The sequence below is a fragment of the Bombina bombina genome, chromosome 2 (assembly GCF_027579735.1).
Source record: "Bombina bombina isolate aBomBom1 chromosome 2, aBomBom1.pri, whole genome shotgun sequence".
NCBI lineage: Eukaryota > Metazoa > Chordata > Amphibia > Anura > Bombinatoridae > Bombina > Bombina bombina.
The window spans coordinates 103,092,015-103,117,239 of NC_069500.1; the positions used below are offsets into that span (position 1 = coordinate 103,092,015).

At 37.2% G+C, this 25,225-nt stretch overlaps 1 protein-coding gene across 4 annotated transcripts in view; it reads right to left on the bottom strand.

Annotated features, from left to right (window-relative positions):
- The window catches only part of LOC128648497 (histone-lysine N-methyltransferase SETD1A-like), a 235,883-nt gene that overhangs the window by 126,056 nt on the left and 84,602 nt on the right, over nucleotides 1-25,225 (bottom strand). For 2 of the 4 annotated variants that reach the window (XM_053701202.1, XM_053701204.1), the window contains exon 2: nucleotides 9,067-9,366. The exons of the other annotated variants lie outside the window; for them this stretch is intronic. The gene's annotated coding sequence lies outside the window, so the exon portion shown is untranslated. The remainder of the gene's footprint in view (nucleotides 1-9,066; nucleotides 9,367-25,225) is intronic. 4 annotated transcript variants of the gene reach the window in all.

The following is a 25,225-nucleotide window of genomic DNA, read 5'->3' on the forward strand; positions in this document are numbered from 1 at the left end:
TGTGTTATTGCATAATTAGACGTGCACAGACATACTGTACGTCATGAACACATGATTCATTCCTGGGTTATTTCTGTTTTTGCTAAATTTGACAACATTATTCATTCATTAATGGAAATTTGTTAACCACTTCTTGCCTCCAGGGAAAATCTTCAGGGCAGCTAGATAGCAACTTAAAGGGACAGTCTAGTCCAAATGAAACATTCATGATTCAGATAGGGCATGTCATTTTAAACAACTTTTATCATCAAATGTGCTTTGTTCTCTTGGTATTCGTAGTTGAAAGTTAAACCTAGGTAGGCTCATATACTTATTTCAAAGCCCTTGAAGGCTGCCTCTTTTCTGAATGCATTTGACAGTTTTTTACAGCTAGAGGGCATTAGTTGACATGTACCATATCGATAACATTGTGCTCATGCCCATGGAGTTACTGACAATGAAATTGATGGATATAGTTATTCAATAGTATGTATTTTAACCTTTGAAACCTTTCCTACCTGAATAGTGTAAAGCTAAACTTTGGAATGGTTTCTTGCCAGCATAAAGCCTTTTTTTGCCTTTAAAGTAATGGCACAAACAAAGGAACTAATGTTTTGCTGCACTATCATTTGTTCCTAGTTTTGTTCCTTAGTTAATTAACCTATTAACTCCTAAACCACCAACCCTTACATCACAATAAACCTAATTAACCTATTAACCTCTAAACCGCCAAACCCCCACATCATAATAAACCTAATAAACCTAATTAACCTATTAACTCCTATACCACCAACCCCCACAACGCAAATAACTAATTACTAAGCCCCCTATCCTAACACCCCCTAAATTAACCCCAATACTAAGTTACACTTAAAATAATAAAACCTAACATTAAAGGGACAGTCTACACCAGAATTGTTATTGTTTTAAAAGATAGATAATCCCTTTATTACCCATTCCTCAGTTTTGCATAACCAACACAGTTATAATAATATACTTTTAACCTCTGTGATTATCTTGCATCTAAGCCTCTGCAAACTGCCCCTTTATTTCAGTTCTTTAGACAGACCTGAAGTTTAGCCAATCACTGCCTGCTCCCAGATAACTTCACGTGCACGAGCACAGTGTTATCTATATGAAATACGTGAACTAACACCCTCTAATGGTGAAAAACTGTTAAAATGCATTCTGAAAAGTGGTGGCCTTCGAGGTCTAAGAAATTAGCATATGAACCTCCTAGGTTAAGCTTTCAACTAAGAATACCAAGAGAACAAAGCAAAATTGGTGATAAAAGTAAATTGGAAAATTGTTTAAAATTACATGCTCTAACTGAATCATGAAAGTTTATTTTGGCCTAGACTGTCCCTTTAAGTTACAAAAACAAAATCTAAAATTACAAAAAATTAAAAACTTTAAAATTACAGAAAAAAATAAACAAAATGATCAAAAATAAAAAAAAATTAAACCTAATCCCTATGAAAATAAAAAAGCCCTTCCAAAATAAAAACACCCCCAATTTAAACTAACTTAAAAGGGCCTTTTGTAGGGCATTGCCCTAAGTTAAACAGCTCTTTTACATTTAAAGGGACAGTCAACACCAGAATTTTTGTTGTTTAAAAAGACAGATAATCTCTTTATTACCCATTCCCCAGTTTTGCATAACCAACACAGTTATAATAATACACATTTTACCTCTGTAATTATCTTGTATCTAAGATTCTGCTGACTGCCCCCTTATTTCAGTTCTTTTGACAGACATGCAGTTTAGCCAATCAGTGTTCACTCCTAGGTCACTTTACGTGCATGAGCTCTATGTTATCTATAGGAAACACGTGAACTAATGCTCTCTAGTGGTCAAAATGTATTCAGATTAGAGGCAGTCTTCAAGGTCTAAGAAATTAGCATATGAACCTCCTAGGTTTAGCTTTTAACTAAGAATACCAAGAGAACAAAGCAAAATTGGTGATAAAAGTAAATTGGGAAATTGTTTAAAATTCCATGCCCTATTTAAATCATGAAAGTTTTTTTGGACTTGACTGTCCCTTTAAAAAAAGAAGTCCCCCTAACAGAACACTAAAAAAACCTAAAGGCGCATTTATATGGGCATTCAGCTCTTTTGCTGCTCTTAAAAGGGCTATCAGCTCTTTTACAGCCCATTAAAGCCCTAATCTTAAAAAAAAAAAATATATCTAAAACTAAGCCCCAAATAGGTACTCACCGTTCCTGAAGTCCAGTGGAGAAGTTCTTCTTCCAGTGGCGCGGAGCGGAGGTGCTGGCTTCCCCGATGCACGGATCCTCAGCGGCGTACCTTGCCTTCATATCAGCCAATAGGATGAGAGCTACTGAAATCTTATTGGCTGATTTGAACAGCCAATAGGATTTCAGTAGCTCTAATCCTATTTGTTGATTTAAAAATTTCAGCCAATAGGAATGGAAAATACCCCAAATTTAATGCGGTACCTTGCATTCAATCTTCAATGTACGACAGACATCAGATGATGAGGAGCCTCCACGCCACCAAGGAATGCCGCCACCGAGTACCGCTGCCATTGAGGACCACCGCTGAGGACCCATGCATCGGAGAAGACAGCTCCACACCTCCGCTCTGCACCGCCATTGTTCCAAATGAAGATAGAAGATGATTGAGCCGCCTGGAAGAAGACCTTCTCCGCCGGACTTCAGTAACGGTGAGTACCTATTTGGGGCTTTGTCTAGGCTTTTTTTATTTTTTGGGGTGGCTTTTTTTTCTTAGATTAGGGTTTTTTGTGCTGGAAAAGAGCTGATTGCCCTTTTAAGGGCAGTAAAAAAGCTGAATGCCCATTTAATGGCAATGCCCATACAAATGCCCCTTTAGGGGCAATGGGTAATTTAGTTTTTTATGAGTGTTAGTTTTTTTTATTTTGGGGGGTTTGGTGGGTGGGGGTTTTACTGTTAGGGGGTAATTGGTAATTTTTTTAGGTAAAAGAGCTGTTTAACTTCGGGCAATGCCCTTCAAAAGCCATTTTAAGGGCTATTGATAGTTTAGTATTAGATTAGGGGGTGTTTTTATTTGTGGGGGGATTTTTTTTTATAGGGGTATTAGTTTAGGTTTACATTTTTTATTTTGGATAGATTTGTTTATTTTTTTCTGTAATTTTACATTTTTTATTTTGTGTAATTTTAGCTTTGGGGTTTGTAGTTCTTTTAAATAGACTATATAGAGGGGCAAAAAAGTATTTAGTCAGCCACCAATTGTGCAAGTTCTCCCACTTAAGAAGATAAGAGAGGCCTGTAATTTTCATCATAGGTATACCTCAACTATGAGAGACAAAATGTGGAAACAAATCCAGACAATCACATTGTCTGATTTGGAAAGAATTTATTTGCATATTATGGTGGAAAATAAGTATTTGGCCACCTACAAACAAGCAAGATTTCTGGCTCTCACAGACCTGTATCTTCTTCTTTAAGAGGCTCCTCTGTCCTCCACTTATTACCTATATTAATGGCACCTGTTTGAACTTGTTATCAGTATAAAACACACCTGTCCACAACCTTAAACAGTCACACTCCAAACTCCACTATGGTGAAGACCAAAGAGCTGTCGAAGGACACCAGAAACAAAATTGTAGACCTGTACCAGGCTAGGAAGACTGAATCTGCAATAGGCAAGCAGCTTGGTGTGAAGAAATCAACTGTGGGAGCAATAATTAGAAAATGGAAGACATACAAGACCACTGATAATCTCCCTCGATCTGGGGCTCCACGCAAGATCTCACCCTGTGGGGTCAAAATGATCACAAGAACGGTGAGCAAACATCCCAGAACCACACGGGGGGACCTAGTGAAAGATTTGCAGAGAGCTGGGACCAATGTAACAAAGGCTACCATCAGTAACACACTATGCCGCCAGGGACTCAGATCCTGCAGTGCCAGACATGTCCCCCTGCTTAAGCCAGTACATGTCCGGACCCGTCTGAAGTATGCTAGAGAGCATTTGGATGATACAGAAGTGGATTGGGAGAATGTCATATGGTCAGATGAAACCAAAGTAGAGCTGTTTGATAGAAACACAACTCGTCGTGTTTGGAGGAGAGAGAATGCTGAGTTGCAACCAAAGAACACCATACCTACTGTGAAGCATGGGGGTGGCATGCTTTGGGGATGTTTCTCTGCAAAGGGAACAGGACGACTGATCCATGTACATGAAAGAATGAATGGGGCCATGTATCGTGAGATTTTGAGTGCAAACCTCCTTCCATCAGCAAGGGCATTGAAGATGAAACGTGGATGTGTCTTTAAGCATGACAATGATCCCAAACACACCACCCGGGCAATGAAGGAGTGGCTTCGTAAGAAGCATTTCAAGGTCCTGGAGTGGCCTAGCCAGTCTCCAGATCTCAACCCCATAGAAAACCTTTGGAGGGAGTTGAAAGTCTGTGTTGCCCAGCGACAGTCCCAAAACATCACTGCTCTAGAGGAGATCTGCATGCAGGAATGGGCCAACATACCAGCAACAGTGTGTGACTACCTTGTGAAGACTTACAGAAAATGTTTGACCTCTGTCATTGCCAACAAAGGATATATAACAAAGTATTGAGATTATCTTTTGATATTGACCAAATACTTATTTTCCACCATAATTTGCAAATAAATTCTTTCCAAATCAGACAATGTGATTGTCTGGATTTGTTTCCACATTTTGTCTCTCCTAAGTGGGAGAACTTGCACAATTGGTGGCTGACTAAATACTTGTTTGCCCCAATGTATATATATATATATTTATTTATATATATATATATATATATATAAAGGGCTCAAAATTTCCACTCGACCACTCAACCTGGGAGATTAGAAATTTAAAAAGGGGAGAGTTATATTGTCAGAAGGAGAGACTATATATCTTATTTTAAAATGTTACTTTTATCTGCACATAATAAAAAACACCACTGTGGTTGGTAAATTATACTAATAAGATATTCATATATTTGCACTTTCAACCTTAATTAAAAACACATTGCTCCAGCATATATAATTTGTTTGTATATTCATTAGTAAACTATTTGTTCTTTGAACATTTGAGCTATTACTCAGTGTTTGATTGTGAATAATAATAATAAATAATAACGCCTGGACTAAGGCTAAGATCCTACAATCCAGGTGCTGATTTACATTTATCACTGTCAAATGGGTAATATTATACAGCAAAACTATAGTAAATAATACATTTCATAGGTTGTAAATTATCACATGCTAGTGAAAGCAGATGGTAATGGAGACATAGCTCTGGCATTATACCCTTGACACGCGTTTCGCAAGCACTTCTTCAGAGGGGGTGCAATGTGTTTTTAATTTAAGTGCAAATATATAAATATCTTAATAGTGTAAGTTACCAAGAACACAAGTGCTTTTTTTATTATGTATAATAAAAGTTACATTTTAGAATAAGCCATTTAAGATGCGCAATAAAATAGTATTGTGTTTAGACTTACTAACAAGTCTCTCTTTCAGACTTAGTCTAATACACACCTCCACTTGCTATAGCTAAGTGAAGAGAATAACTATTTGTAACAATTCATTATACCTTTATTAATACACTTTGGTCTAGATTACAAATGGAGCGCAATAGCGATAAGGGTTATATTGCGAGGGTTTGTACTTATCAGGTTTACCTGAAGGTACATTTCTTTGCTGTCTTTTAAATATAACATAATACAAGTTACTTTTTATGTCTGATTATAACTACTGATCATCATATTTCTAAATTGTGCAGAAAAGTATTTTTTTTGAGTAAACCTATATGTTAGTAGGTGAACCATATTTGTTCATTTAATGCTCATGCTTTTAGCACAACTATATGTATTGACCTAAGTACAAATCTGAATCAAGGTCTACACGTAGATAATAGCATTCATATATATATTTATTCCCTCTTTCTTTTTTTAATATATACAAGTGCATTTGAGCCTTTTGCTGTTAAGTAGTTGAAAACATGTAAAAAACATATTTATACAATATTCATATTTAATAAAGGTTTCAACAATGTATTTACTGTAAATATTTCACATTCCAATGTTCTGTACATAGCATAATATGTTCTTTGTATTATTAAATAGATATTCCTATATATATCTGTAAAAATCTATACCTATATATAATCATCTATATACTTAGGTAAATATATATATATATTTGTTTAAAAAAACATCAGATATATGTAGAAATATTTATTTATGAATAAATAGCTAATATTCTCTTACGTAAAAAACATTTGAATATGAAATATTCATAATTTCATGCTGGGTTAGCACTAGTAATGAGCATATGTGATGGTGTTTGCGTGAGAGTGGTGTGTTTTTTTTTACTTTTTTCTCCATTGACTTCTATTGGGGAATATGTGAAAGTGAACGCGGTATTCTTATGATTTTTACGATATACAGGTTACCGCTAGAGCAGTTTACTTTCCACTTGTAATATGAGCGCAACCCCACTAGCGCCAAAATCTTAATTCTAGCAAAGTTATCGCTATATGGGAAACGCAAAATACATCTCCACTTGTGATCTAGCCCTTTATGTATCAATATAAATGCTGTGTATACACTGTGCAAAATGACCAGCAAAATATATATATTTGTAATAATTGTATTAAAAGGACTTAATTTGTTGTTATTAAAATAAAAAAAAAATATGAAAAGCTACTGCACAATAAGGTTTTTCCTAATGGCTAAACATAGGCAAAGAGGAGGTGGGGTAGTGGGTGTGGTGTGGCTGAGTGATTGGTGGGATCAGAAGTGGCGAATGACATCTTTGCTTGGCTAGTATTTTATGACTAGGGATGGCCGAACGTTTTGCAAAATTCAAAAAATTAAACTAATTTTAACACATTGTTCATTTTGAAATTTGAATGTTTGCACAACATTCTAACATTTGTTTATGTAATAGTATTTCTAAAGCTATCTTTAAATATAATACTCAAATTATGCAATATTCAAAATAGAAAAAATTAAATTGATATATTGTGTTTGATTTATTAAATGCCTGGCGGGTAATAATTCGCTGTAGCGAATCATGTCCGCCCGACATCGCTAAATGCTGACAGCATACGCTGTCTGCATTTACCATTGCACAAGTATTTCTTGTGAAATGCTTGTGCAATGCTGCCCCATGCACATTCGCGGCCACTAGCAGGAGGTGTCAATCATTTCTTGTGAAATGCTTGTGCAATGCTGCCCTCTGCACATTCATGGCTGCTAGTAAGAGGTGTCAACCATCCTGATCGGCTCGAGATGATTGCAGTTCACCACCTAAAAGGTGGCGGACAAGTTAAGGAGCAGCGGTCGTATGACCGCTGCTTCTTAACTTCCGTTTCCGCATCCGCTGCTTGTTGTATCTATTATGTATCAATTTACTAAATTCCCTACCACATAAACTATTGCACTTCTGAATAGTATTTGTTAAATGTTACATTTTAAATTTTGAATGTGGATATTCGATCTAATTATGAACATTTGAAAACTAAAGTAACATTTTGAAAACCGGAAATAACATTTGATTACCGAATTTTAATGGATTTTCATTCTTAACATTCATAGAAACATAGAAACATAGAATTTCACCATAGATAAGAACCAAAAAAGCCCATCAAGTCTAACCATATTGCATGTTACTTTTTCCTTAGGATAGCCTTATGCTTGTCCCAGGCATTTTTTAATGACTTTACAGTTTTTGTGTACCTCAAATGGAAGTTTAATGTCAATGTACAATTGAGACTATAATTGGCCTTTGGGTTTTTGGATCCTATATGCATAATTTTGCTCTTGGTAATATTAAATTTCAGATCGCATTTATTTGATCAGTCCTCTAGTTTTTTAATATCACAGTTCATTTGATCAACCCCTCCTGTAACATCTACCCTGTTACAAATTTTTGTATCATCAGCAAACAAGAAAACCTTCCCCTTAAGCCAACATTCTACCCACTTAACAATCTTAGCATATATTCCAAGGCAATACATTTTGTGAATAAGTTTGTTGTGTTGGAGAGTGTCAAATGCTTTGCTAAAGTCTAGATATGCGTCATCTATGTCTCCTCCCTAGTTCATAATTTTAGTTACATGGTCAAAGAAATCAATTAGATTAGTCTGACATGATCTTCCAGCAGTGAAGCCATGCTTTCCTTTGTCTTCTAAATTGTTTGTCTGAAGGAAAGATACAAGTCTTTCCTTTAAAAGAGTTTCCATTAATTTCTCTGTATATACACACATTTTGTGTTTGCTCATATATGAATTCATGTTTAATAAATTAACTAAGCAGGACCAGTGCTAGGTATTCTACCCTCTATAACACCATACACATGTGCAAAGGTTGCATTCCTACACAGCATCCAGTTTTTGTTTAATGCCCCTTTAAAATAATTCTACATGATACATTTTCAAACAGGTGAATGCTGCTCAGCATATGCTGCAAAAATGGTCTGTAAATAGCAGCTTCCGCAATGGATGCTATCTACGTGCCCCAAAACTACCGTTTAAACCAAAGGCCTGCAAGTAAATGTACCTCCCCCTGCAGATAAAATTCTTTAGGACCTTTTGTTGTGCTTCAACAACAACCAACAATCAATGCACCACAACTTTATCCATAGAGAGGTAAAAGGACAAAGCCTGCATTACTCCATGGTTTAAATATTGCATTTGTTTATTCATTTAGTGACAAGCTTGTGACAGTGTCTAGTAGGCAGCACTCCAGCTTTCCTTCTATGAAGTTATATTGCAGTTTGATCATTAACCCTTTATGCCTCGAAGAACATTTAACTTTTTTTTTTTTTTTTTAAATTGTACACTTCATCATGAAAGTTAAACTTTGACGTCTATGTCCCTTGATATGTCAGTTTAATATTTAAATAATTTATGTGGATCATGGGGGTGCGGAGGAATCTGTCTATGGATACCTTTGGCTATAAATCTGGCATTATATCAAATTTTCTTTGCTCTAAATAAATTTGTCCTACTCAAGGTTTTCCTATGATCATTAAATCATTCATTTATTTTAACCTATGACAACCTTTAAAGGCACACTGTACTGTACAGTTTGTTTCTCCCTAATGTGTTACCTGTTACTCCATTTGAGATGTCACGTGTGACGCTCCTCATCATGGTCTTGTGTTCCAGAGGGTGTGTTTGAGTCAGCCGAGCAGCTCTGAAGGCTCGGCTTGCGCTATATTGCACTGGATGTGTAAGGACGTTTGTGAGTATTCTGCAAATCTTTAATCATCGTTTTTTTCTTGTTTTCCCACGATATCACACCATGAGGCGTCTCTTTCATCTTGTCTTATAGGATATCGCTGCTGATCTTCCCATCATTTTAGGAGTGCTGCCTGCCGTTTTTCACTGTTTTATGGACTCACTAAGACCTGTATCACAAAGTTTGGACTTATCACCAAGTTTGAATTCACAATTATTTTATTTTTTATTTTTTATTTTTTTTTAAATATTAATTTTTTTCTTAAATTTACAAAGCTTTCATTTTTATAGTATAAGTTATATATACTGTCTTGTAGCATATCACATTTTATCACATTTATATACACATTCTAACACACTTATACACACACTAATACAGGCACAGCCTGATTGTTATATTACGTATATACATTGGCTACATATAATAATTCGTATATGCTGCTTTGTGCACTTTATTGAGTCTAGAGTCTCTCACTTTTTGCCGCACCTCCCTCACACAACTAGGGATGGGCGAATGTTTCTAAAAATTTAAAATTAATTTTTATACATTTCGTTCAAATCGAATTTCGAATGTTTATATAACATTCTAACATTCTATTTTCGAATTTTCATTTTCGAATTTTTCAATAATATTCGAAAATATTCGTTAGAATAATAGAATGTTTAGCTATGTATTCATTCAATTTCGAAATGTAATATTCAAATTCGAATGCAACATTCAAATTCGAAATAGTATTTCTAGTCTACAACTGTGTTTAATAAATGTAATATTCGAATTCGAATGCTACATTTGAATTTAAAATAGAATTTCTAGTCTAATACTATGTTTTAAATGTAATATTTGAATTTGAATGTGACATTCGAATTCGAATGTCACATTCGAAATTCGAATGTCACATTCGAATTCGAAATAGTATTTCTAGTCTAATACTCTGTTTTTTAAATGTAATATTCAAATTTGAATGTGATATTCGAATTCGAATGTCACATTCGATATAGTATTTCTAGTTTACAACTGTGTTTAATAAATGTGATATTCGATTCAAATGTGATATTGGATTCAAATGTGACATTCAAATTCGAACTAGTATTTCTAGTCTAATACAGTGTTTTATAAGTGTAATATTCAAATTTGAATGTGATATTCGATTCGAATGTGATATTTGATTTGAATGTGATATTCGATTTGAATGTGATATTCGATTTGAATGTGACATTTAAATTCGAAATAGTGTTTCTAGTCTACAATTGTGTTTTATAAATGTAATATTCGAATTTGAAAGTGACATTCGAATTTGAATGTGACATTCGAAAATCAAATTTTTAAGAATATTCGTTCTTATCAACATTCTATTACGTAAATCAAATTTCTACAATAACATTTGTTCTAACATTCGAATTTGAATATAAACACATTCGCCATCCCTACACACAATACTGTATTGTGGTATTTCTTTTGATCTGTATTTAAAATAGCTGTTTTTGCTAATTAAAACCATAATCCATTGATCTCATGGACATGTCAGTTCAGATGAGTTGATCCTGTAAAACCAGCAGGCCTGCTTATGTTATATCTCTATATATACACAAATCCCAATAGTAAGGTTTGAAATAGTAATTAGCGGGGGAGGGGGGCAATGAGCAAAACAATCTATTTCAGATATTAAAAATCTCCCCCCCCCACTGAGAGGTTAATTTATGCTGCTGGATCAGGGCAAACACCATAAAAGGAAGAACGTTTTACTGTACAAGGTCCCTTTAATATCTCTTAACCTATGAAAACCATTAACATATTTCCTGCCAATATTTAGAGTTAAATTTAAAGGGACAGTAAGGTCAAGCTTAAATATTTATGATTTAGACAGATCAGGCAATTTTAAGCAACTTTATTTCTATTATTAATTTTGCTTAGTTCCTTGAAATCTTTTGAGAGTAATCCTAGGTGAGCTCAGGAGCATGCATGTGTCTTTAGTCATCTGGCAACATTGTTTGTAAAAATGTTTATAGCAATGTTATACATAGTTACAAACTCTGCTGCCTTGGAGTGTCTGCTGCATTGTATGGCAGCAGTGTTTCTAACTATGGCCTAGATTATGAGTTTTGCATTAGCCTTAAAAAGCAGCGTTAAGAGGTCCTAACGCTGCTTTTTAATGCCCGCTGGTATTACGAGTCTTACAAGTACAGGTGTACCGCTCACTTTTTTGGCCAGACTCGGAAATACCCCAAATACACTTACGTCAATTGCGTATCCTATATTTTCAATGGGACTTGCATAACGCCGGTATTACGAGTCTGACCAAAATATATACACACACACATACATAAATACAAAAGTAGCAGGGGAGGCACTTTCCGTTTTCAATAACTTTTATTTGAGTGGAGGTAAGATAAAATAAATTAAGGTGTTTTGTGTCATTATGTAAGTGGTCTGAGAATGGGGGAGACCCTGAAAACGTTTACCCAAATAAAAGTTATTGAAAACGGAAAAAAAAAAAACAATTAAAAGTTATTGAAAATGTAGAGTGCCTCCCCTGTTACTTTTGAATATTAATGTTATTGGAAGTGCACCCCGGAGGTTGGTGTGTATGGAGTGCTGGTTCCCTTTCTTTATTACATTATATATATATATATATATATATATATATATATATATATATATAATAACTCATTGTGTAGTTCATTAACAAATCTAGACAGGCCCAGAGGCTTGTTTTCCCACAGAAAACCTCTGAATTACATTGTTTCCAATGCAGCAAAGGATTCTGGGTAAGATATGCAAATCAAGTACACAATGACACACCTTTTTACTTCAGTCTGCTTTTCAGCAGGTTCCCTTTACGCCAAAGTATCGCTGTTCACACAGCTTATAAACTTAGCTAGGGTTAGTGCAGTGATTCATAACCATCCCAGGACAGACTGTTTCGTGGTTTTTGCCACTCATCAGCTGAGAGAAGGTTAGAATCTCTGCTAGGTGAAGTTGATTCCAGGCAGAATACAACAACAGCAATATTTTGGCGTAAAGGGAACCTGCTGAAAAGCAGACTGAAGTAAAAAGGTGTGTCATTGTGTACTTGATTTGCATTTCTTACCCAAAATCCTTTGCTGCATTGGAAACAATGTAATTCAGAGGTTTTCTGTGGGAAAACAAGCCTCTGGACCTGTCTAGATTTGTTAATGAACTACACAATGAGTTATTTTTTCTATATTTTGTGCGTAGTGGAGTATTTTAAACTCGCCTTTTATCTCCACCTAATTTAAAATGTTGTTGTATTCTGCCTGGAATCAACTTCACCTAGCAGAGATTCTAACCTTCTCCCAGCTGATGAATGGCAAAAACCACGAAACAGTCTGTCCTGGGATAGTTATGAATCACTGCACTAACCCTAGCTAAGTTTATAAGCTGTGTGAACAGCGATAATTTGGCGTAAAGGGAACCTGCTGAAAAGCAGACTGAAGTAAAAAGGTGTTTCATTGTGTACTTGATTTGCATATCTTACCCAGAATCCTTTGCTGCATTGGAAACAATGTAAATCAGAGGTTTTCTGTGGGAAAACAAGCCTCTGGGCCTGTCTAGATTTGTTAATGAACTACACAATGAGTTATTTTTTCTATATTTTGTGCGTAGTGGAGGATTTTAAACTCGCCTTTTATCTCCCCCTAATTTAAAATGTTGTTGTATTCTGCCTGGAATCAACTTCACCTAGCAGAGATTTTAATCTTCTCCCAGCTGATGAGTGGCAAAAACCACGAAACAGTCTGTCCTGGGATGGTTATGAATCACTGCACTAACCCTAGCTAAGTTTATTAGCTGTGTGAACAGCGATACTTTGGCGTAAAGGGAACCTGCTGAAAAGCAGACTGAAGTAAAAAGGTGTGTCATTGTGTAGTTGATTTGCATATCTTACCCAGAATCCTTTGCTGCATTGGAAACAATGTAATTCAGAGGTTTTTTGTGGGAAATCAAGCCTCTGGGCCTGTCTAGGTTTGTTAATGAACTACACAATGAGTTAATTTTTCTATATTTTGTGCGTAGTGGAGGATTTTAAACTCGCCTTTTATCTCCCCCTAATTTAAAATGTTGTTGTATTCTGCCTGGAATCAACTTCACCTAGCAGAGATTCTAACCTTCTCCCAGCTGATGAGTGGCAAAAATCACGAAACAGTCTGTCCTGGGATGGTTATGAATCACTGCACTAACCCTAGCTAAGTTTATAAGCTGTGTGAACAGCGATACTTTGGCGTAAAGGGAACCTGCTGAAAAGCAGACTGAAGTAAAAAGGTGTGTCATTGTGTACTTGATTTGCATATCTTACCCAGAATCCTTTGCTGCATTGGAAACAATGTAATTCAGAGGTTTTCTGTGGGAAAACAAGCCTCTGGGCCTGTCTAGATTTGTTAATGAACTACACAATGAGTTATTTTTTCTATATTTTGTGCGTAGTGGAGAATTTTAAACTCGCCTTTTATCTCCCCCTAATTTAAAATGTTGTTTTATATATATATATATATATATATATATATATATACATACACACATACACACACAGCTGCCAAAATATTTTACATAACATTCAAATGTGGAATTATAGTGCAAAAATTGCATGGTCTAATTCATTTATTGCACTACTTATAATAAAACTTTATTTGCTTGGCCCCTGCAAAGAGCTTAAGCACTTAAATAAAGTCCTGCTCAGTTGCCACAAAGAGTTGCTGGTCTAAGCAGGAAACAGCCGCCTAGTCAATCGGGAGTCACATGACCCTTAAATCCAAAGAGCCTTTACATACTTAATCCCCTTTGTTGAGGTTAAACAAATAGAATTTCCCAGAAATATAGTATGCAATTTGTGTGCTACAGTGTCCCTTCAAATCTTCTTTTTTTTACTAATATGCTATTTTACTAAATGACCTCAGGGTGTTCTCCATGAAGTTTTGTTTTTTTTTACGCCAGAGACGAGGATAATTTGTCAGCTTGGCTACTGAGTCTATAATCACAATAATATGTTTATACAGTGGCATTGTGTCACAATTATTCCACAGCTATGATCTTACTAGTCCTTCTAGAATGTTTCCTGTCCACTTACAAAAACTGTTTGTGACCTTGGTTGCCTTAATGACATCCTCTCATGGAACGAGCTTTGAGTGGTTTAGCCGGTGTTGTTTCGCCCTATTTCTTTAATATTTTGGAGGTGTGTTAAGCCATGAATTGAGAAATACTAATTCATTGTGTAATTCCACACCAAAAAAAAATAAAATTGCTGCCTAAGAGACTTGAAAATATGTCAGATAGTAAAATGTTTTATAGACATGTTTCTCTGGGTCATTAACTCCCAGGAAGAGAAAAATAAGCTGAGTCTGTCTAGTATATATAAAAACTGCTGGGTGGTTAGTGACCTATGAATTGCATTAGCAGTACTTTTTTTAAAGGGGCAGAATACAGAGCGTTTATATGTAAAATGTTAAGTAAAAGATGTGTGTTTTAATTTATTTTTGTTTAATTGCATTAGTGGTAGATGGTGACATACCTCAAACCCTTACATTTTTTTTATTTCAACATATGTATGTGTGCGTGTGTATGTATGTGTCTGTGACTGTGTGAATGTGTGTGTGCATGTGTGTTAGTGTGATTGTGTGTATGTGTGCATGTGGTAATGTGTGTGTGTGTGTGTGTATGTATGTGTCTGTGAGTGTGTGAATGTGTGTGTGTGTTAGTGTGAGTGTGTGTATGTATGTGTTAATGTGTGTGCGTGTGTGTATGTATGTGTCTGTGTGTGTGTGTATGTGTTAATGTTTGTGCATGGGTGCGTTTGTATGTGTGTGTGTGTGCATGTGTTAGTGTGTGTGCGTGTGTTAGTGTGTGTGTATTAGTGTGTGTATTAGTGTGTGCTTGCATGTGTGTGCATATGTGTATGTGTGTGAACCGTGCATGTGTGTGTGTGTGTGTGAGTCGAAGTATATTCCAACAAAGGATACAAAGAGAACAAAAATAGATTTGATAATAGAAGAAAATAATATTTTTTTTTCATTGGTACGTTCTATCTGACCCATGGATGTTTAATTTTGATTTCCATGTCCCTTTAAAGCATAGCTACATTTCCTGTTAACAAATTAAACAATTTTAACTTAAAGGGACATAAAACCCAAAAGTTTCATGATTCAGATAGAGAATACAATTTTAAACAACTTTCTAATTTACTTCTATTATCTAATGTGTTTTATTCTCTTGGTATCATTTGCTGAAGTAACAGCAATGCACTACTGGTTTCTAACTGCTGACATGGGTGCACAAATGACACTCGGTATACAGGGAGTGCAGAATTATTAGGCAAGTTGTATTTTTGAGGATTCATTTTATTATTGAACAACAACCATGTTCTCAATGAACCCAAAAAACTCATTAATATCAAAGCTGAATATTTTTGGAAGTAGTTTTTAGTTTGTTTTTAGTTTTAGCTATTTTAGGGGGATATCTGTGTGTGCAGGTGACTATTACTGTGCATAATTATTAGGCAACTTAACAAAAAACAAATGTATACCCATTTCAATTATTTATTTTTACCAGTGAAACCAATATAACATCTCAACATTCACACATATACATTTCTGACTTTCAAAAACAAAACAAAAACAAATCAGTGACCAATATAGCCACCTTTCTTTGCAAGGACACTCAAAAGCCTGCCATCCATGGATTCTGTCAGTGTTTTGATCTGTTCACCATCAACATTGCGTGCAGCAGCAACCACAGCCTCCCAGACACTGTTCAGAGAGGTGTACTGTTTTCCCTCCTTGTAAATCTCACATTTGATGATGGACCACAGGTTCTCAACGGGGTTCAGATCAGGTGAACAAGGAGGCCATGTCATTAGATTTTCTTCTTTTATACCCTTTCTTGCCAGCCACGCTGTGGAGTACTTGGACGCGTGTGATGGAGCATTGTCCTGCATGAAAATCATGTTTTTCTTGAAGGATGCAGACTTCTTCCTGTACCACTGCTTGAAGAAGGTGTCTTCCAGAAACTGGCAGTAGGACTGGGAGTTGAGCTTGACTCCATCCTCAACCCGAAAAGGCCCCACAAGCTCATCTTTGATGATACCATCCCAAACCAGTACTCCACCTCCACCTTGCTGACGTCTGAGTCGGACTGGAGCTCTCTGCCCTTTACCAATCCAGCCACGGGCCCATCCAACTGGCCCATCAAGACTCACTCTCATTTCATCAGTCCATAAAACCTTAGAAAAATCAGTCTTGAGATATTTCTTGGCCCAGTCTTAACGTTTCAGCTTGTGTGTCTTGTTCAGTGGTGGTCGTCTTTCAGCCTTTCTTACCTTGGCCATGTCTCTGAGTATTGCACACCTTGTGCTTTTGGCCAATCCAGTGATGTTGCAGCTCTGAAATATGGCCAAACTGGTGGCAAGTGGCATCTTGGCAGCTGCACGCTTGACTTTTATCAGTTCATGGGCAGTTATTTTGCGCCTTGGTTTTTCCACACGCTTCTTGCGACCCTGTTGACTATTTTGAATGAAACGCTTGATTGTTCGATGATCACGCTTCAGAAGCTTTGCAATTTTAAGAGTGCTGCATCCCTCTGCAAGATATCTCACTATTTTTTACTTTTCTGAGCCTGTCAAGTCCTTCTTTTGACCTATTTTGCCAAAGGAAAGGAAGTTGCCTAATAATTATGCACACCTGATATAGGGTGTTGATGTCATTAGACCACACCCCTTCTCATTACAGAGATGCACATCACCTAATATGCTTAATTGGTAGTAGGCTTTCGAGCCTATACAGCTTGGAGTAAGACAACATGCATAAAGAGGATGATGTGGTCAAAATACTCATTTGCCTAATAATTCTGCACACCCTGTATATATTAAGCCACCAATCAGCAGCTAGAACCTAGGCTCTGTGATGCTCCTGAACTTGCCTAGAAAAACATTTCAGCAAAGGATAACAAGAGAAAGAAGCAAATTAAATGGTAGCAGTCAAATGGAAAGTGGTTTAAAATTGTATTCTCTATCTGAATCATGAAATCATTTTTTTGGGTTTCATGTCCCTTTAACTTAATTGTAATTGCTCCTCTGTAACTGAAGACTATGCTTCTGTGCAATAAGAAAAGACACTAGCCAAAAATTGTTATTGCATTATCTTTTCTATTATGCACTTATTAATTATGTAATTTACTTATATTACCTAATTGTTTTTGTTCTTTCTATATTATTTGTTGAAAAGGATACCTAGGTAGGCTCAAGAGCTACTGATTGGTGACTGCACAAACAGGCCTCATGTTATTGGCTCACTCAGTGCTCGCAGTAGTCCATTGTTGCTTCTTCATCAAAGGATACCAAGATAACGAAGCAAATTTGATAATAAAAGTAAAGTGGAAAGTTGGTTATCATCATATGCTCTATCAGAATCAGGAAATAAAAAAAATGGGTTTCATGTCCCTTTAATGTAACATTTACTTAAAGGAACAGTAAAGTCAAAATTTTACTTATTGGGGTAGATTTACAGACATGAGTCGCTGTAGCGAATCATGTACCACCGACATTGCTAAATGCCGACAGCATACGCTGTTGTCATTTAACATTGCACAAGCATTTCTTGGGAAATGCTTGTGCAAAGCCGCCACCTGCACATTCGCTGCCAATCAGCCGCTAGCAGGGGGTGTCAATCATCCTGATCCGTATCCTAAAAGGTGGCGGACGAGTTAAGGAGCAGCAGTCTTATGACCGCTGTTTCTTAACTTATGTTTCCGGCGAGCCAGAAACTACAGGCGGAGAAAGCAGCATCCACTGCTTATTAAATCTCCCCCAGAGTTCAGACAGAGCATGTGATTTTAAACAGCTTTCTAATTTACTTCTATTATTGAATTTGCTCTGTTCTTTTTGTATCCTTTATTGAAAAACATACCCACGTATCCTCAGGAGCAGCAATGCATTTCTGGCAGCTAGCTGCTGATTGGTGGCTGCACGTATATGCCGTATGACATTGACTCACCTATGTGGTCAGCTAGATACCAGTAATGCATTTCTGTTTCTTCAACAAAGGATACTAAGTAAATGAAGCAAATTTAAAAATAGAAATAAAATAGAAAGTTGTTTCCCTATTTGAATCATAAAAAATATATATTTGGGTTTTAATTCCTTTTAAAGGTATAGAAGGGTCAAAATTGAAATGTACATTCCAGTTTGAAATAGAAGCATTTTTCCAATATACTTCTGTCAGCAAAAATGCTTCTAGTAAAAGATACCACTGTTTTTCCCAATGGCATACACAGATAGTGCACCAGTATTCAAACACCATTCTTGCTCACAGAGATGGGTATGGTATATATTGCTTCTGTTAAAATGTAATTTGTGTCATACAAGTCACTGATGGATATATCTGTGTAGCATGTTTAGCAGCTAGCATATAAAGTACATGCTAGTCAATATATGAGTAAATGTCCCTTTAAAGTTAAAATCTCAGCTTTTTTATTTGTGTGCTAAAATATAATTGTCCATATGTGTCAGTTTCCTTATAATTTAGTCAAGGCTCCTAAATGAGTTTGCGCATATGAATTTATGTAGTACCTAGCTTTTATACGCGTCTTTAAACAATCTTAGGTTATAGTTTCCTATAGGCAATTAAAAAGCAGAGCATGTGCGAGAAATGTGCTTCCTATAACTTAAACTCCACTGCTGGGAATAGCATAACAAGTTCCCTGACAGCTTCTGTTTAAGCCCTTTGAGACAACAGCTGCCTGGACATCTTAATAAGAATTCTTCACTTGTTACAGTAAATGGTATAGTTCCTGTGGGAATGGTCTTTCCTTCATTATCTGAAGTGGTCAATTTATACATGTATATTGTCTGAATGATCTAGTCTGGGTGGCCGGATTCCCTAACTCTGCTTTAAATTGTCACGGTTGCTCCTAGGCATTGCCTCAGTTTGGAGACAAACATTTTCCATTTTATTTTCAGAGGTTTATCTGACATTTTAGGTAACTCCATTGTGTGATTCTTTAACCAAGATTTCCACTTAACATTGAATCAATAAGTAATTATGTGGGGTTTGTAAATTAATATCAGCAAATCACATATTTTACTGAAACAGTAAAACTGAACAGTGATGAAGTCGGAGATATAAGTGCAATAAAGTAAGAAATAAAAGAAAGACTAAGGGGCTGATTTATCATGGCCCGAATGCGGCCAAATACCCCTGATTCCACGCAATCCTTCAGGCTCACTGGAAACAGGAGTTAAGAAGCAGTGGTCTTAATACCGCTACTCCTTAACTTGTCAGCCTCCTCTGAGGCTGCGGACATCAATCCGCCCGATGGCATACAAACACCCCCTGCTAGCAGCTGATTGGCTGCAAATCTGCAGGGGCGGAATTGCGCAAGCAGTTCACCAGAACTGCTTGTGCAATGATACATTTATCGATGTCTGGAGGACATGATCGCTACAGTGGATCATGTCCTCCAGACAAATGATAAATCGGCCCCATAATATCAAGTCTAAATAAATATGCAGTGTTTATATAGCTTTAATGTCTGGAGCATATGCCTATACTGCTCATAGTAAAGGGTCAGGGCTTATAATACAGTGGTAAATGATTAAAGGGACAGTCAAATCCAGAATTTTTATTGTCTAAAAATATAGACAATCCCTTTATTACCAATTCCCCTGTTTTGCATAACCAACACTCGGCTAGATCACGAGTTTTGCGTTATGAGGGGTGCGGTGCTAACTTGCACGTTATTGTCACCGCTCAATTCCCTAGAGCTCTGGTATTATAGGTTTTCATAAACGGCAAAAAAGTGAGCGTAGCGCAAAATTGAGCTCCATACCGCACTCCAATACCAGCGCTGCTGAAAGTTGCGGTGAGCTGGTTTACGTGCTCGTGCACGATTTCCCCATAGACATCAATGGGGAGAGCCGGCTGAAAAAAAGCCTAACACCTGCAAAAATGCAGCGTAAAGCTCCGTAACACAGCCCCATTGATTCCTATGGGGAAACAAAATTTATGTTTACACCTAACACCCTAACATGAACCCCGAATCTAAACACCCCTAATCTAACACTTATTAACCCCTAATCTGCCGCCCCCGACATCGCCGACACCTACATTATACTTATTAACCCCTAATCTGCCTCTCTGGACATCGCCGCCTCTATAATAAACATATTAACCCCTAAAACCCCGCACTCCCGCACCACAAACACTAGTTAAATATTATTAACATCTAATCTGCCGCCCCTAACATTGCTGCCACCTACCTACATTTAATAACCCCTAATCTGCAGCCCCCAACGTCATCGCCACTATACTAAATTTATTTACCCCTAAACCTAAGTCTAACCCTAACCCTAACACCCCCTAACTTTAATATACTTAAAATAAATCTAAATAAAACTTACTATAATTACCTAAATTATTCCTATTTAAAACAAAATACTTACCTATAAAATAAACCCTAAGCTAGCTACAATATAGCTAATAGTTACATTGTAGTTAGCTTAGGGTTTATTTTTATTTTACAGGCAAGTTTGTATTTATTTTAACTAGGTAGAATAGTTACTAAATAGTTATTAACTATTTACTAACTACCTAGTTAAAATAAATACAAAGTTACCTGTAAAATAAAACCTAACCTGTCTTACACTAACACCTAACCTTACACTACATTTAAGTAAATTACCTAAATTAAATACAATTACCTAAATTACAAACAAAAACAAAACACTAAATATAGCCCTATCAAAATAAAAAAGCCCCCCCCAAAAAAAAAAAAAAAACCTAGCCTAAACTAAACTACCAATAGCCCTTAAAAGGGCCTTTTGCGGGGCATTGCCCCAAAGAAATCAGCTCTTTTACCTGTAAAAAAAAATACAAACAACCCCCCAACAGTAAAAACCACCACCCACACAACCAACCCCCCAAATAAAATCCTAACTAAAAAAACCTAAGCTCCCCATTGCCCTGAAAAGGGCATTTGTATGGGCATTGCCCTTAAAAGGGCATTTAGCTCTCTTTAAAGTGCCCAAACCCTAACCTAAAAACAAAACCCACCCAATAAACCCTTAAAAAAACCTAACACTAACCCCCGAAGATGTCCAGTTTTGAAGACCGGACATCCATCCTCAACGAAGCCGGGAGAAGTCTTCATCCAAGCGACAAGAAGTCCTCAACGAAGCTGGGAGAAGTCTTCATCCAAGCCGGCAGAAGTGGTCCTCCAGACGGGCAGAAGTCTTCATCCAGACGGCATCTTCTATCTTCATCCTTCCGACGCGGAGCGGCTCCATCTTCACGACATCCGGCGCGGAGCATCCTCTTCTTTCCACGGCTAACTACGAATGTTGGTTCCTTTAAATGACGTCATCCAAGATGGTGTCCCTTGAATTCCGATTGGCTGATAGAATTCTATAAGTCTATAAGTCAATCGGAATTAAAGGTGAAAAAATCCTATTGGCTGATGCAATCAGCCAATAGGATTGAGCTTCAATCCTATTGGCTGATCACATTCTATTGGCTGTTCCAATTTAGGTAATTTATTTAATTGTTGGCTGATTCGCCTTAGTTATCAAGCCCTACACACCGGCAAAAGTAGAATTTAGTGACGTAAGCTTCGATCCGCCGGACTCAGTCCGACACAGATCGATTCTTACGTCACTCCAGATGTTCCGAATACAAGTTCGGCACAATCTGACTACTTTTGCTAGTTATCAAAAAACTAGCAGGTACGCTCGGCACTTTTCCGGCCCAGCGTACCTGGTTTTCAATCCGCCGCCCTTGAGGCGGCGAATCCCATAGGAATCGATGGGAGTCTGACCATAGCGAAAGTTCATGTTCGCTGCTGCCCGACATCCCATTGATTCCTATGGGAGCTGTTTACACCTAACACCCTAACATGTACCCCGAGTCTAAACACCCCTAATCTGTCCCCCCCCTACACCGCCGCAACTAAATAAATATATTACCCCCTAAACCGCCGCTCCCGGAGCCCACCGCCACTCTAATAAACTGATTAACCCCTAAACTGCCGCTCCCGGACCCCGCCGCCACCTACATAATACCTATTAACCCCTATCCTGCCCCCCTACACCGCCGCCACCTATAATACATTTATTAACCCCTATCCTGCCCCTCCACACCGCCGCCACTGTAATAAAATTATTAACCCCTAAACCTAAGTCTAACCCTAACCCTAACACCCCCCTAACTTAAATATTAATTAAATACATCTAAATATTATAACTTTTATTAACTAAATTAATCCTATTTAAAACTAAATACTTACCTTTAAAATAAACCCTAATATAGCTACAATATAAATAATAATTATATTGTAGCTATCTTAGGATTTATTTTTATTTTACAGGCAACTTTCAATTTATTTTAACTAGGTACAATAGCTATTAAATAGTTATTATCAGCCAATCGCAATTAAGGTAGGAAAAATCTGATTGGCTGATTGGATCAGCCAATCGGATTGAACTTCAACTATTAGTTATATTGTAGCTAGCTTAGGGTTTATTTTATTGGCAAGTATTTAGTTTTAAATATGAATAATTAAGGTAATGAGAGTAGGTTTTGTTTAGATTTTTTTAATTATATTAAAGTTAGGGGGTGTTAGGGTTAGGGTTAGACTTAGGTTTAGGGGTTAATACATTTAGTATAGTGGCGGCAACGTTGGGGGCGGCAGATTAGGGGTTAATAAATGTAGGTAGGTGGTGGCGATGTTAGGGGTGGCAGATTAGGGGTTAATTATATTTAACTAGTGTTTGTGATGCAGGAGTGCGGCGGTTTAGGGGTTAATATGTTTATTATAGTGGCGGCTATGTCGGGAATGGCAGAATAGGGGTTAATAATTTTATTTTAGTTTTTGCGATGCAGGAGGGCGGCGGTTTAGGGGTTAATAGGTAGTTTATGGGTGTTAGTGTACTTTTTAGCAGTTTAGTTATGAGTTTTATGTTACAGCTTTTTAGAGTAAAACTCATAACTACTGACTTTAGATTGCACTACGAATCTTGTGGGATAAGCTGTACCGCTCACATTTTGGCCTCCCAGAAAAAGCTTGTAATATCGGCACTATGGAAGTCCCATTGAAAAAATACTTTACGCAAATTGCGTAAGTTAATTTGCGTTACGGCCAAAAAAGTGTGCGGTATAGCTTTTTTGTTTTGACAAGACTCGTAATAGCAGCGGTAGTGAAAAAGCAGCGTTATAACCCATAACGCTGCTTTTTCACTCATAACGCAAAACTCGTAATCTAGCCGAATGTTATTTTAATATATTTTTTACCTTTTTGATTACCTTGTACCTAAGCCCCTGCTTAACTTGCATTTTAGTAATTCAGTGCTAACTCATAAATAACTCCACGGGCGTAAGCACAATGTTATCTATATGGTACACGTGAACTAATGCCCTCTAGCTGCGAAAAACTGTCAAATGCATTCCGATAATAGGTGGCCTTCAAGTAGCTTTAGTTGTCAACAAAGAATACCAAAAGAACAAAGCAAAATTGATGATACAAGTAAACAGGAAAGTTGTTTAAAATTAAATGCCCTATCTGAATAAGGAAAGTTTCATTTTGACTAGACCGTCCCTTTAACATTGAGGACCCGATGTTCAAAAATTGGCAGGTCCACCAACAAATACTCATTTCAATCTCGTTAAGATACCACTCCATGAAATGTTATTAAAAAACAACTGCGTTTAAATATTCCTTGCACATTGCCAGTCAGGGGCGGAACTACCATTGGTGCCAGATGCAGTGGCAGTGCTGGGGGCCCATAACAGCCAGTCTATACATAGGTGTGTACAGGAGCGACGATGTATAGGATACGTCTTGCAAAAAACGGTCCTTAACGACCAAGGACATACCCTGTACGTCGTTGGCTAATCTGAACGTTGGAAGCTATCGAGATTGCTTCCAGCCACTCTAACAGTATTGCAGTGATCCCTCGATGCTGAGGCTCCCTGCAATACTGTTCCCGACTGTCGAGACCTGGATTGATCACTCCCCCATGAGTGATCACTTCGATTTCGCTCCATGTGGAGCCCGGCCAGCAGTCTAGCAGAGCATCAGAAGCGATCGGACAGGCTTCCGATGCTCTGCTTGTGTGCTTATTGCCTCGGTGGGTCAAGGCACTTAGTTAGTAATCATTTAATTTTTTTAAATTATGTAGAAATAGGTTTTTATATATAAAATAAAAGCCCCATATAGCCCCCCTCCCCCACCCCCATGAGGCTTCAAAGATGGCGATGCCCAGTGCATCATGGGGCCTCTGGGGGTGTCCCTAGTCTGCCTCATCATAGGGGCAGGTTAGGGTCATTCAATCTGAGCTTGCCATAAAAAAAAATATCCCATTTGTCTGATCATGTCAAAAATATTAAATAAATATTGACACTGATCAGTGTGGATCTCCCTCTCTCTCCTCACTTGCGTTTTTGTTGGAGAGAGAGATCTGTGTTTAGGAGAGAGAGATTTATTTCATATATTTGATAAAAAAAAAAAAATCGTTCTCTTCAAAGCGATTAACCCCTAGCTTTCCATTGATCACTATAAATCACTTTTTTAGGAGTTCATTTTTTTTAGTAATTTCTTTGTGAGACCCAAAAGGCTCTTTCTTTTACAAGATATGACGAGTCCACGGATTTCATCCTTACTTATGGAATATCGCCTCCTGGTCAGCAGGAGGAGGCAAAGAGCTGCATAAATAGCTCCTCCCTTCCTCCCCAATCCAGTCATTCTCTTTGCCTGTGTTAGTGATAGGAGTGAGGTAAAGTGAGGTGTTAGTTTGGATTCTTCAATCAAGAGTTTTTTATTTTTAAATGGTGCCGAGGGTACTATTTTTCTACAGAGAAGCGTCTGGAAATAGCCTGTCAGGTTATGGGAACTAGTGGATTTTTAGCTTCACTGCGCCTCCCATACTTGTGCTGCTTCTCTGTGTATGGTCATAGAATACTGACTAAGACCCTTCTACCTTACAGGACCTCAGGAGGAAGAGTGGACCTCTTGGCACTGTAAGATTTTCATGCTGT